This window comes from Acinonyx jubatus, chromosome C1 (assembly GCF_027475565.1).
Source record: "Acinonyx jubatus isolate Ajub_Pintada_27869175 chromosome C1, VMU_Ajub_asm_v1.0, whole genome shotgun sequence".
Lineage (NCBI taxonomy): Eukaryota > Metazoa > Chordata > Mammalia > Carnivora > Felidae > Acinonyx > Acinonyx jubatus.
Window position 1 is genome coordinate 133,107,685 of NC_069381.1, and position 12,758 is coordinate 133,120,442.

The window sequence follows — 12,758 nt, forward strand, 5'->3', positions numbered from 1 at the left end:
AAACAGTATATGCCCTGAATAGTATATGCCCTGAACAGCTTTCAAGGTAAGTCATGAGGAAATCTTTTTCTGTTTGTAGATGAGCTGCATGAATCTATGTTTTATATTCTGGGATGCCAGAGTTTTTGTTGAATGCTAAAATGAAAAAAATGTTGAAGATTCACTGAAAAAAAAAATGGGATTCAACATTAAGAATCCACCCACTTCATTTGGGAGCACTGCTTTCAAATCCTCTACTACTGGAATAAACAGATACATGCCAAAAGCAAGGTCTCTAACAAAATAAAATACTGATTTGTTTCAGAGAATACTTTGACGTTCCAGTTTTCTTGTGATTTAATGGTTCTAGAAAATACAGGGTTATTTCCAATCCACATCTGTTCACTAATCATTTTAAATGAATTTAGTTAATAGGTCTAAAGATATTAATTTTTTAATTCAACTGTTCTATGCCCCTAATATTATAGACTGTGATTTTCTACCCCTAAGGAGTTCAAAAGCCTATGCAAAAGGATGTTTTCTTAGAAAGTTCTGGGTACAATAGCTTTTTGCAAACAGAAACATATTTTATGCATGCTGGGGGAGAGCAAAATTTCAAGAATGCCCCAAAGCAAAAACTTTCTTATAATAATGACAGTCTTTAAATTAACCTTCTTAGGTTAATTTTTTTTAGCTTAAGTAGATGTTTTTCTTTACTCTATTTCCCTTGAAGTAAAAGAACCCAATACTAAAAGGTGATAACTACGTAAGTTCCGTAAATGGACAGAATCTTCATAGTTTACCAAAGCAATTACCATGTATCATTATGAAATGATAATACATTACACACTCCCCAAGTAAGAATTAAATTTACTCTGACTACCTCCACCAAAAAAAATAAAAAAATAAAAAAATAATTTTTATTTAGTCATGAAGTCCTTGGAATCATAGTAGGGCTTGATGCCATACTGGCGTCACACTCTGCCAGTCATCCAAAGAATATGCCATCCTTCTTTTTCAACTTCTTTGTCTACTAGTGCGTCATCACTGGACCCAGCAGGCTGCTCACCCAGACAATTTCAGTAACGGATTTTGGCTCTGTGCATAACAGATGAAAATCTTTACGAAGTATCCAGTTTGTCTTATAGCTGAGAGATCTGAACCTGCTGCAGATGTCACATCTAAATTCTTGAATGGATTTTTATCATCAGTGTCACCTATAAAACAAGACAGTGTCACCAACAGCATTGTCCTAGAGAATATCTACTTCAGTAACGCTAAGCTTTCAGCATCATAACTGATAGTGATTTCTTTGACTACAACCAGGGTCGGCAAACTAGAGCCCATTGGCCAAAATTTAGCCCACCGCCTATGCTCATACAGCCATGATCTGAGAACAGATTTTATATTTTTAAATGGTTGGAAAAAGCTTTTTAAAAAAGATTAGTGTTTTGTGACATGTGAAATTATATGAAATACAAACTTCAGTCTCCTTCCATTTTAGTGGAAGCATAGCTACTCACTCATTTATGTACTTCTCTATGGCTGCTTCCATGCTACAATGGCAAACTTAAGTAGGCGCAACACAGACTACATGACCCATAAAGATGAATACATCTACTCTCTGGTGCTTTAAAGAAAAAGTCTGCCAACCCCTGACCTGAGGATATCGAGTAGGTAGGAAATAGGACACCTGGTATCTGTTGCATGAAGAACCTGTGTTCAATGACCCAGCTGTTCCCTTGCCATACCTTCATCAATTTGTTTAATAAATATTTCTGGGCAAGCCTGTCACTCCAGTGCAGACAGCTATAGTTACTTTGCTTTCCACTTTGGCTCAGCCTAGCCTCAATCCAAGGGGTCAACATTGCCCTTGGACAAGAAGAAGACAAGGAGCTCAGCTTCAAATGAAATTCCTCTCCAACACTGGCCTCTCCCATATCTCTAAGTTCTCCTAGTTCTGGATTTCTGCGTTATGTCAACCATTCTCCATAACAGGCTTCCTGCACTGCATACCAGTCTTAAAATTCTCTATTTCCTGCCAGAGATCCTAGGACAGTAGGCTGTGAGTCACAGCAATCAATCACAGATTTCTGCTGGCTGATAGCCAGTTTTACCCCTGCTCTAACAACCACTCTGTAACATGAATTTATTCAGGGCCCCTGTGGACAATCTGCATACTGCAACATTTTCCTGGCTTCCACTACTCCTCCTGTTCATAAATGCCCCTGGACTTCATTTCCTTTTACATTCACACCTCTGGCCTATAAATCCATGAGTTCAACCTTCCCAACCGGCTTGTCATTGTTTCTTGAGCTCAGTTCATACAATAACCAAATATAAGAGCACAACAACAAAAAAAATTCTACATAAATGGATTTCCCAACCTAAAACTACCCATGTTAAGGCATCTCTTATTTTTTAGCAACTGCCCTAAAAAGGGAATATCTCATTCCCAAGCAGCATTCAGAACATCCCTTCTTTTTCCTTTCATCATTGCCAATTAGCCCAAAGTTTCTACACCTGCTTCACCTGAGCGTGTTAACAATTACCCTTTACTCACTTGGGGAGCTCAAAGTATCTGTGTTTCTTGAGCACTGCCTCAGAATGTCTCTCTTCCTTCTACCAAAGCTTTAACAATCCCATTTCTACCGTAAGGGAAAAGTGGGCGGGGGGTTCCTGCCACTGACCGACTAAAATGGAGAAATGTATTTGGCTAGACTTCTACCAGTGAGAATATAATTCCCCAAAGAAACATGCCAATAGTCCACAATGAAGCTATGCCCATACTATTAATGGCATAGAACCCATCTGTAATTTATATTATATTGCTGCAAATAATCACAAATAAGTTGTAGACTGACTATATTAGAAAACAGCTATGAAATGTCAGGAAGACTTTATAGCAGAACAGATTAGCCTCATGTAAAGACTTCAGAGAAAATGGCAGTTTATTTTTAGCAGTGAATTTCACTACAACTTTGAAATAGACTGCCATGCTGAACAATTCTGAAACCTGCATGAATAGCTCTAACACAAACAAAACAGTTTGTATCAAAAATGAATAGGCTGACTGAAATGACCATTAACCTTATCTCAATTCTGAATAGCATATAGGTAGCACCAACCTTAAATAAAAGGAAAATCTTCTTCAGTAACACATACAGGAACCCTCTGCCCACTTGGGGAATGACCCAGAAGTCCAACAACATACCCTCAAATCCAGAAAAATAAAGTAGAGGCATATAGTCCATATTCCAAAGGAACACTCAAAAGATTAAAACTTCAGAACTTTAATCTTTTGATGAATCTAGTCTCCTTCCCTTTAGGGAACAGTTCAAACTTTTTAGTATCAGAACTCCTTTGTGTTCTCAAAAATTGAGAATTCTCGACTTTTTGTTAATGTGAGTTAGAATTGTCAATATTTACTATATTAGAAATTAAATGAGAAAAGTTTAAGTATTAATTCATTTTAAAATTTCAATGGCATATGTAATATGACAACATACTTTATGAAAAATTACTTTCTTTTAAAAAAAAAAGGAAATTTCTTTCTAATTTAATAGAAGATGAATTCTCCTATCTTCTTCTATGTTCAATCTGTTGTGATATGTTGTTTTGATTTCAATAAAAAAGGAATTAACGTTAATATGAATTGCCTTTTCAAATAATTATGAATGTTGTTCTTTGATACTACACCAAAACTTGACAAGCTGGAGTTTGAAGGTTATCTATAACATGGATCCTATTATCACATAAACTCTTTGTATTCTGTCACTTGCTTTTATTTTTTAATGTTTTATTTATTTTTGAGAGAGAGAAAGAGAGAGAGAGAGAGAGAGAGACAGAGAGAGAGAGAGAGACAGAGAGAAACGGAGACAGACAATCCCAAGCAGACTACACCTGTCAACAGAGCCCGATGCAGGGATGAAACTCACCAATAGTGACATCATGACCTGAGTAGAGATCAAGAGTCTGACACTTAACTGAGCCACCCAGACATCCCTGTTACTTGCTTTTTATAAGGGTTTTTTACCAATAATTTTGTAACGTTGATCACTTTGAAAATATCAGCTCCTTGCATTTGTTTATATTCCAAATCTTGACATAATTAACTAATTAATACCACAGCAAAAACGCAGATTCATTAATATCATTACCCATCTCATCAGAAAAGTCTTTAAGTACTGGGAAGCTGACAAGGGCACAGCAGGTGATACAAGTTCTCCAAAATTTTAATTTTCACTTGAAAGCTCAAATTTTATCATTGGCAACAAGTATTACCAGTTGTTTTCCCCCAAGTGACAGGCTTACTTTGTTCATTTTCAAGAAAATGACTGCCAAATATCTAAATCTAAACAATCATAGTTTGGTAGTCATTATTACAAGTAAAAGTGATGTTTCATGAAAAATATGACTAATTCAGCTTGAAACTCAAAAAAATCATAGAAGGGTTTTTCCTTGAGCCAACCAATGTACTCTGCATACGCAGCAGCAATGTTTTTTGCGTATTTCCTATCTCATCACAAAAAGAGTATTAAAACAAAGTGTACTCAGGGATGAAGATTTAATAACAATTTTTTTTTTACTGCTTCATCAAGGACATTATTCAGTGAAACTGGCTTTTCTGTTTTGTTTTTTTACTGGGAAAGCATGGTAATAAAGAATACAATGATTACTAGTACAGTTTGATGCCACTGCCATTTAATATCTACTAAGATGCCCACAGTTTTACCCACCATCGTTTTAGTATCAGTGAGGCAAATGTCAAAGCAATGGGAACAGCAAGAAGTCAGTATTACTATGAAAAAAGTTTTAACCTCACAGACCCCCTGAAAGGCTCTCGGCAACCCCCATGGGTCTACATATCACAGTCTGAGAACTGTTGTCTTAAGGAAACAATGAAAGCTATAAATGATAAGTTGCCATCCCCAAATTGATAATAAATATCCCACAACATAAGAATTATATTAAATATCTGTACAAGTTCTTTCATTTTAATTCAAAATTGGTCCTACTCATTTGGAAACCAAACAATGTAACACCAATTAACACGAAATGAGCGCTTACATGTATTATCTCATTAAATCCTCATAATAATTCTACTAGTTCTCTGATATACTCATGCTACAGATGAGGAAACCTGAAGTAGAGAGAGGGGAAGTCATTTGTCTGAGGTCACAATAACAACTATCAGTATTTATGGATTCAGGCATTACTAAGTATTTTGCATACTTCCTCTCTGAAGTCTTTACAACAAATTATCCTTTTTCACCCTTTATTATTCTTTACACTTTTATTACCCATTTTACAGATGAAAACTGAGTCAAGAAAGTAAAGTTCCCTTCCCAAAGGTTACCCAAGTGCTAGATCACCTATAGACAAATCCAAGTCTGTCTTAATTCAAAAGTATGCTACATATTCTACCTCTCTATGTCACATATCAGTGTACCCTGAGTATATAAATAGATCGACTGTTGCAAGAATCTTACATAGTTTTAAATTCAAATGAGCAAGACCTCTATTTGAAAAGATTTTTACTAATTTGATTATTTCTGTCTTCAAATAGAACAAAACCTACTTCCTTTTAAAATGATCTAGGTAGATGATAAACTAACTCACACCATTAAACACTTATCTGTATATGACAATAAATCAATACAGGTAAGATTATTCTGAGGAAACTGAAACCCAGAAAAGTAGCTAACTTTCCCCAAAGATATGCTGTTCATAAATGGTACAGGGTCAAAATCAGTTTCGACTGACCCTGAAGCCTAAGCTCTTCAATCACACTGCCTGCATATATTTAAGAAGGTCTCAGGCAATGACCTAGGAATTGTTCACAAGGTCTGGATACAGAACTTGCTGATATCATATCCACTTTACCCAAGGTAATCAAGATATGAATCATCTTGTATCTCAAAGACCTAGAGGCAAAAAGGAAGCAGCTACATGCTGAAAATAAAGAATGAAAATAAAAAATGTCCGCAGGTGCTTTAGGTAAAATGTCAACAGGTAATGTTGAAAAGAGAAGTAAAATTTCTACACACATCTCCATAGCTGAGATAACCCTATCTCTGTTCAAAACCAAAACAAAAGAATGCCTAGAGAAAAATGTCATCACAGCTACAGAGGCTGTCCACTCTTTACACAATAGCTTTCAGATGCCAGGAGCCCAAGAGTGCTGCACACTTAATAAACAACAGCAGAAATCAGTTTCCTAAAGCATTCCTAAACTCTAATCAATCAGCAAAATTTTCATTTCAAATAAGGATCCATAAAAGCCAGGGGTTATGCCCCAGTGTTTGTTTCTATTTTAAGGTCCTACATCATAAGATACTGCTTCATATTAAACCTTACGGGGGACAGGGAAGGAATTAAGGTTTACCCAGCTCAATTCATCTTAACTTCTTGTAACTCAGCTTTTGGGAAGGATAAACATCTTGTGATTGGATAGAGGGGTGTGGCTTTAATTTCAAACAAACTGTATTCTCAAACAAACTGTATGTGTATTCCACAAACACATTTGACATTTGACAGGAAGGTGACAAAATGGAAGGCTATGGTATACCACCTAAAAGGGCAGGGCAGCACAGGGAGAGATGAGCAATTACACTTCTCATAGAATACCACATTCTGGATTCCCTTTGTGGCAAAGGAAAAAAACAAAAAACTACACAGCAAACTTTACCTCCTCCTATCACCAAAAAAAATCACAATCTAGTAATGTAAAAGCAGCTGACATATATAGAAAAAAAAACAAAAAACAAAAAAACAAGATTGAGGTCATGTCTCTGGACATGCATCATTTACACTAAGGATTCCCCCATTTATCTGAATTAATTTCATGTACCTAATTTCATTCAGATAATTGAAGTTTTCCTTTTAGAGTTGTAAAATGTTACCTCACCATAATTAGTAAACTGTCCACTTAAAAATACCACTACCAAAAATACCATCCCCCCCCCCCCCGCCTCTCTACACATACACATATACTCCACTATCATTGAAAGTATGAGATGTTGGCCTTCACAGGAAATTTAGTTCAAAAGTCCTCTTTAAAAAATTAGCACGAGAAATTCTACAAAAAAAGTTATGGTCATTACCTTTTTAATAGAGAGTGTTTGCATTACTGTCTGAAGACATGGTAATTTGGGTATTCAATACATGACTGACTACTGTTCTGAAACCAACTTAAAGGTTTACACTACTAAAGAGTTTGGTGACCTGCCTCAAAACAATAACCACGACTGTACGGAGAACAAAACCAAAGAGGTCTCTCTTTTTATGAGCAGGCATTTAAGGGCCTTTTAATGAGAATTTACTCTTTAGTATACAATTACTAATGAACAAAAAGAGGACCATTAAACTCACTTCTTTATAGTGCCATAAAACTTCAATGTGTAAAAAATATTACATATATATTAATCAAACTCAAGAAATACTGAAACATGCAATACCTTAAAATGCATAGCAAAAATTATACACCTTTTCTTCTTAAATAAATGCCCTGCCAAGCTATTTTTTATATGGATATGCTTATAATTTAAAATATACAGACTCTGTAGTACTAATGATGGTAATGAAATGTCTAAACTTCTTGTATGAATTCTAAATTTCTATACGGACACTGATTTCCCATATTGATAACAAACTTACTGCTAGGATGCATTTTATATTAATCAATATTTATTTATCACCTGCTATTTGCCAGGCACTGTACTGAGTGCTGAGAACACCACCAGGAAGAGCACAGATTCAGTTTCAACACTCGGGGTACACATAATCTAGAAGGAAAGACAGATCATAAACAAATGCGCCATGGGAAAATACAACAGCTACTTGGTCAAATGAAAGTTCAAAACTGAGAGAAGACATGGGTAGACTATCAAATACTTAAAAATAGCTACCACTGAAAATGGGGGATATAAATCACCCATTACATGAGTCAACTAAGAAGGCAAAGAATCCAACAGGTATAGTCAGGAAAGGGATCTAACTAATGACTGGATGAAGTCTAGGGTGTTCTAGAGCCTGATGCAAATGAAAAGCTGACCCTCAAAATGGGCCCAAATCGTAATAGCCAAAGAGCCCAGCTCTCAGCTAGCCTGTCCTCAGTATCCAAGGCGTCAATCCAGTAAGTTCAAATCCCAGAGGCAGTATCACAGTATCTTGGCTCTGCAAGTTCTGCCTCGGTTGAAATAGAGCCCCAACCATCTGCCTGTGGACAAGAACAGGTCCCAAGTCCAGGAGAGGAATAGGGGCTATAGCAAAAAGAGGCAGATGACCAAGAGGTTAGAGTTCTTAAGCAGGCTTAAGGCAAGGTTTCAGGTCCACAAGGGATCTGGTGTACAAAAAGAAACAACACCAGAAAACATATCAACTCTATGGACAATTTAACACTTACTAAAGAAAGGCTGTGGAATTGCTTCTCTGGTTACTTTTAAAAATAAATACTCAAAAACAAAACACTCATCTATTTAAATGACTTAAGTATGAACTTAAAGTGTAGCAGGAAAGGATTAGTCTTCCTAATTCTTACTGATTAATGAATCCATACCCTAATTCCACCTAAACCTACATTGAAATATTCTAGATGCCTCACACACACCTCATTAAATGTTTATGCTATGTCTTTCAAAACTCTTGATGAGTAATGTGTTTTTTAAAATGAGAATCTCATGGTCAAACTGCACATATGCCAACGGTACAGTGAGATACCATACTTCTGTGAACAATGAACGCTCAGGGCACCGGAGTAAGTCCAGATCACACGTCTGGAAGTGGATGGAGGTCTTAATGTATTTTAAGTCTTTTTTTTTTTTTTAACGTTTATTTATTATTTTGAGAGCAAGTGAGAGAGAACGAGTGGAGAACGCACAGAGAGAGGGAGACACAGAATCCGAAGTAGGCTCCAGAATCTGAACTGTTAGCACAGAGCCTGATGTGGGGCTTGAACCCATGAACCATGAGATCATGACCCGAGTGGAAATCAGACACTTAACTGACTGAGCCACTCAGGCACCCCTGTATTTTCAGTCTTAAAAACCAATGTAAAAACTGGGTCGAAGGGATAGAACTTGCAGTGGATAGAACACACAGACTGGGACTAGCAAAAGAACCAGCAATGATACATGTGAAAGATTTGCTTCCTATACATTAAATACTGCCCTACTGTACTATACAAATGTTTTCAGTAATAGAGTCATAGAAAACAATACACGTAGTACAAAAATGTTATCCCTGTGAAGGCTATTATTTATATGGCTCTACATATTCAAATAGGATTCACTGGAAGGAACTGACCTTGCATTTGCTCAAACATTATTTTCCAAAGCTATTCAAAGGGTGGAGTGGTGGTACTTCCCAAAAGAAATGCTTGAAACTTTTCCTCAATTTTTATTTTAAATAAACAAAACACACTATTCTGATCTATTAAAGAAAGAAGAGATAAGCCTAAGAAAAAAAGAAAATACAGTGAGTTTTTCGGGTTTTTTGTTCTTTTGTTTTTACTGTATCACCAGAATGCCGTATCAAATACAGCCTGAAACTGTTTAATACATCATTTCAGGACAGCCTGCCAAGGTAGTCTGGACTCCAAAAGTCATGCTCCTTACAAAGGTCTATATGCTGAAAAATGTTTATCCTTATAAAGTGAAACCAAAACTTTAAAATGTGGCCTACGGTAACAATTAGAGGGTCACTCAATAGATGGCTGTCAAACTTTGCTCCAGTGGAAAATTTCACTAGAAAATTCACATTACTTCAGCTCTACTGAGGTGACCTATCAAAAAATTTAAATAATGCTCCTTTTTCCCAACTTCACAGTGAGTAACATATGTTAAAAGAATAAAATTCTCAATGTTAAGTTTGTCCCCCCAATTTTTCTAAAATATTTGATACCTGCTACCTCTTCCAATACTGGAATTTAACTTAATAGAATATTTGATTCAGCACGTATATGGAAATGGAAATGGAATGATTTCAAGTTTACAATATCATGATTCATGACTTCCAGGCACTTGGCTCCCTTAAGTTTGATTGAGCCCAAAATGACCACAAGCACTAGACACGAGGCTTACACAGAAAGAATAAGACCTGGTCACCAGGTAAAGTGTACACAAGTATTTACCAAAAAGTATTTGCTAAATGCCTAAACACTGTGGTGCAAAGAATTCACCCTGCCTTAGCCAGGACTTCAGGACCTCTGCATCTGAGGCGCACCAAGAAAAGTGATGTTGGCTCGGGAACTGGAATTCAATTACTACATGCGTATAGCACCTTTCTTCCTCATCAATATCAAGATTACATACACCAGAGTCTTATATATGAGGATCTTGAACTGCCACTCTCCTAGAATTGAAACAGACTATCTGAAACAAGAATACGAACAAACGTTCTTAGAGTGAAAAAATTACTAATTTCAACAAACTGGAAAGTACTATTTCAACTGATGGAATGTAACATTTCCCAACTATACATAATTTGTCATTTGTATCTAATGGGTCCAAATCATAAACTAAGCCATATACTCAAAACAGGAAAAAAGAAAAAAGAAAATTTAGTAATTACTAGGCTTTTCTTAAGATAACATAATCAAAACAAATTTTGGCACAAGAGTATTCATCGGAGAGGTCTAAACTGTATACTTAAGTGTTCATTTCAGTTCATTAAGCCAATCAGTTCTATTTAATTGTTGTTAAATATCTTCAAGAAACTTTAAGTTCTCCCTGTGAAATAATGGGTTTGGATTAAACTGTGAAAGTCCCTTACAAACAGAAAATTCTGTACTTCTGTAGTACATAAGATTAAAATGTCAACAGGGTTTCAAAACAGGAGTAAAGAAGTCAACTTCTCAAACTGATAATGCCAAAAATTCAGTTTATTTTTATCTCAGTATCATGGTTCATATTTTAGCCATTTAGTTTACAAGTTTGTCAAAGAAAGTCTCATGATTCAAAACGTACTCCTCCAACCCTCCATACTCAAACTGTTTCATTAAATACAAGATCCTAAGGAAAATATACAATAAAAGTGCTAAGGAGAATCTATTCCACATCAGACCTGGAATGCATTAAAATTCACCATAGCACTTGGTACGTGGGTTCCTAGGTGAAACTCCTGCCACGCTTTAGCTTACTTAAACAGGTTAACAGAATGCAATAAAATGGCTCTACTGAATTATTCTGACCTTCTTTTCAGCAGCTCCTTTATCTGACCACTACATTGGGCTTTAAAATCAACTTCAGAGGTAGCACCAAACAACCAAGGTGAGCCACCACTCGGGGGCTGCATTGTGAAACCCACCTCTTGGTGGAAAATCACCGTCAAGTCAACGTTTTCCATTTCAAACGGTGATACAGGTGGAGGAAAAAGTGTAAAGCCTTCTCTTTGAACCTCCCATCGAGCTGCCCGAAGGCGCTAATTTAAGAATTATCTCAAAGATAATCTAATGCTTACAGTTCTCAGAAGACTCTAAAAGTTGTATTTGAGAGAGAGACAGAGAGAGAGCGAGAGGGAGGGAGAAAGCGCGCGCACTCCCTGGAGCCTAAAGGTTAAATTGTGGAGCACTGCAACTTCGCTGTAGAGTACATGACTGGATTTACAAGACTTAGATTAAGAGAACCTTTCCACCAGAACACTTAGCCCGGCTCCCGATCAAAATAAGTACACGCCGGATCCTCACTGGAGGGAAGGGGTAACGGGCGAATGAGGTCTTTCGTTTCAACTGGCCGAGAGGGAGAGGGGCTAACGAAAGCAAGAAAGTGAGGGCGATAGAGGGGCCAGGCGCAAAGGTTCCCTTCAGGAAGGCCTGGGGCCGGGCGTCGCAAGGGACCCGGCCCGGCAGCCTCTGGATCTGCCAGGAGGCCCCTCCGCCTACTGAGGCCAACCCCGGGAACCCGGCCTCCCTTCTCCCCGCGGGGATGTAACGCGCCCCCACCCGCCCCTCGCCTGCCGTTCGAGAAGGTGGCGGCGGCGCGCCGGGCCGCGGGAACCTGGCACGCACGAAGCGCAGAACTCAAAAAAATTAAATCACAAAATGGCCAGCGTGCAGGATTGCAACGCAGCAGCCCGTGTGCCCCGCTCCGGGCGCGACGCGGATCACGGCACCAGGAGCGCAGCGCGTGCGCTCGGGAAGCGCACCGCCCGCGCGGCCCTCAGCTCCGCCCCCCCCCCACCCCCAACTCCTCGCGCCGCCGCCGCCGCCGCCGCCGCCGCCGCCGCCGCTGCCCCTCTGGGAACTCCGCGCCGCGCGGCCCCGCGAGGCGGGCGTCGGGGAGGGAAGGGGAGGGGCCGCGCTCCCCGCCTCCCCGCCGGGCCGCGCGGCTCCCCAGCCCGGAGCCTACTCACCTCCTCCTCCTCCTCCTCCTTGTCTCTCCCTCCTGGCCACCGGCGCGGCCCAGCCGGCGACGCGCTGACGCCGTGCCCCTCCCCCGCGGCCGCCGCCGCTGCCGCCGCCCCTCCCGGCCTGCGGCCGCTGCGGCCTCGAGGCGCGTCAGGCGCAGGCCCCGCCCTTTGGCCCGCCCACGCTCTCAAGGCTCCGCCCCCCCACCCCCCTCCCCACCCTCGCGGTTTGGACGCCAAGGGCTCGGGGTCCCTGAGTCAGCGGCGGGTCCCGCCTGCGCGCACCGGCCCACCTCAGCTCACAGCCCCCGCTCTTCTTCTCACCTGCCCACTGCCCGAAGGCTTCGCTTCACTTCCCACCTCCCTGCGCGCCCTTTCCATCTCTCATCAGCACCCCTCTCTGCCTCTTGAGCTTTTTCGTACTCTTTCCCTAA

General features: G+C 39.5%; 1 protein-coding gene across 22 annotated transcripts in view; it reads right to left on the reverse strand.

Annotated features, from left to right (window-relative positions):
• Positions 1-12,469, reverse strand: part of GTDC1 (glycosyltransferase like domain containing 1) — a 396,065-nt gene extending 383,596 nt beyond the window's left edge. For 3 of the 22 annotated variants that reach the window (XR_008295325.1, XM_053215004.1, XM_053215003.1), the window contains exon 1: positions 7,680-8,642. The gene's annotated coding sequence lies outside the window, so the exon portion shown is untranslated. Of the gene's footprint in view, positions 1-1,048; positions 1,197-7,679; positions 8,643-9,285; positions 12,116-12,330 lie in introns of those variants that run through there. The other 19 variants (XR_008295324.1, XR_008295323.1, XM_053214998.1 and 16 more) reach the window with 16 other exon arrangements.
• Positions 12,470-12,758: the final 289 nt, after the last annotated feature.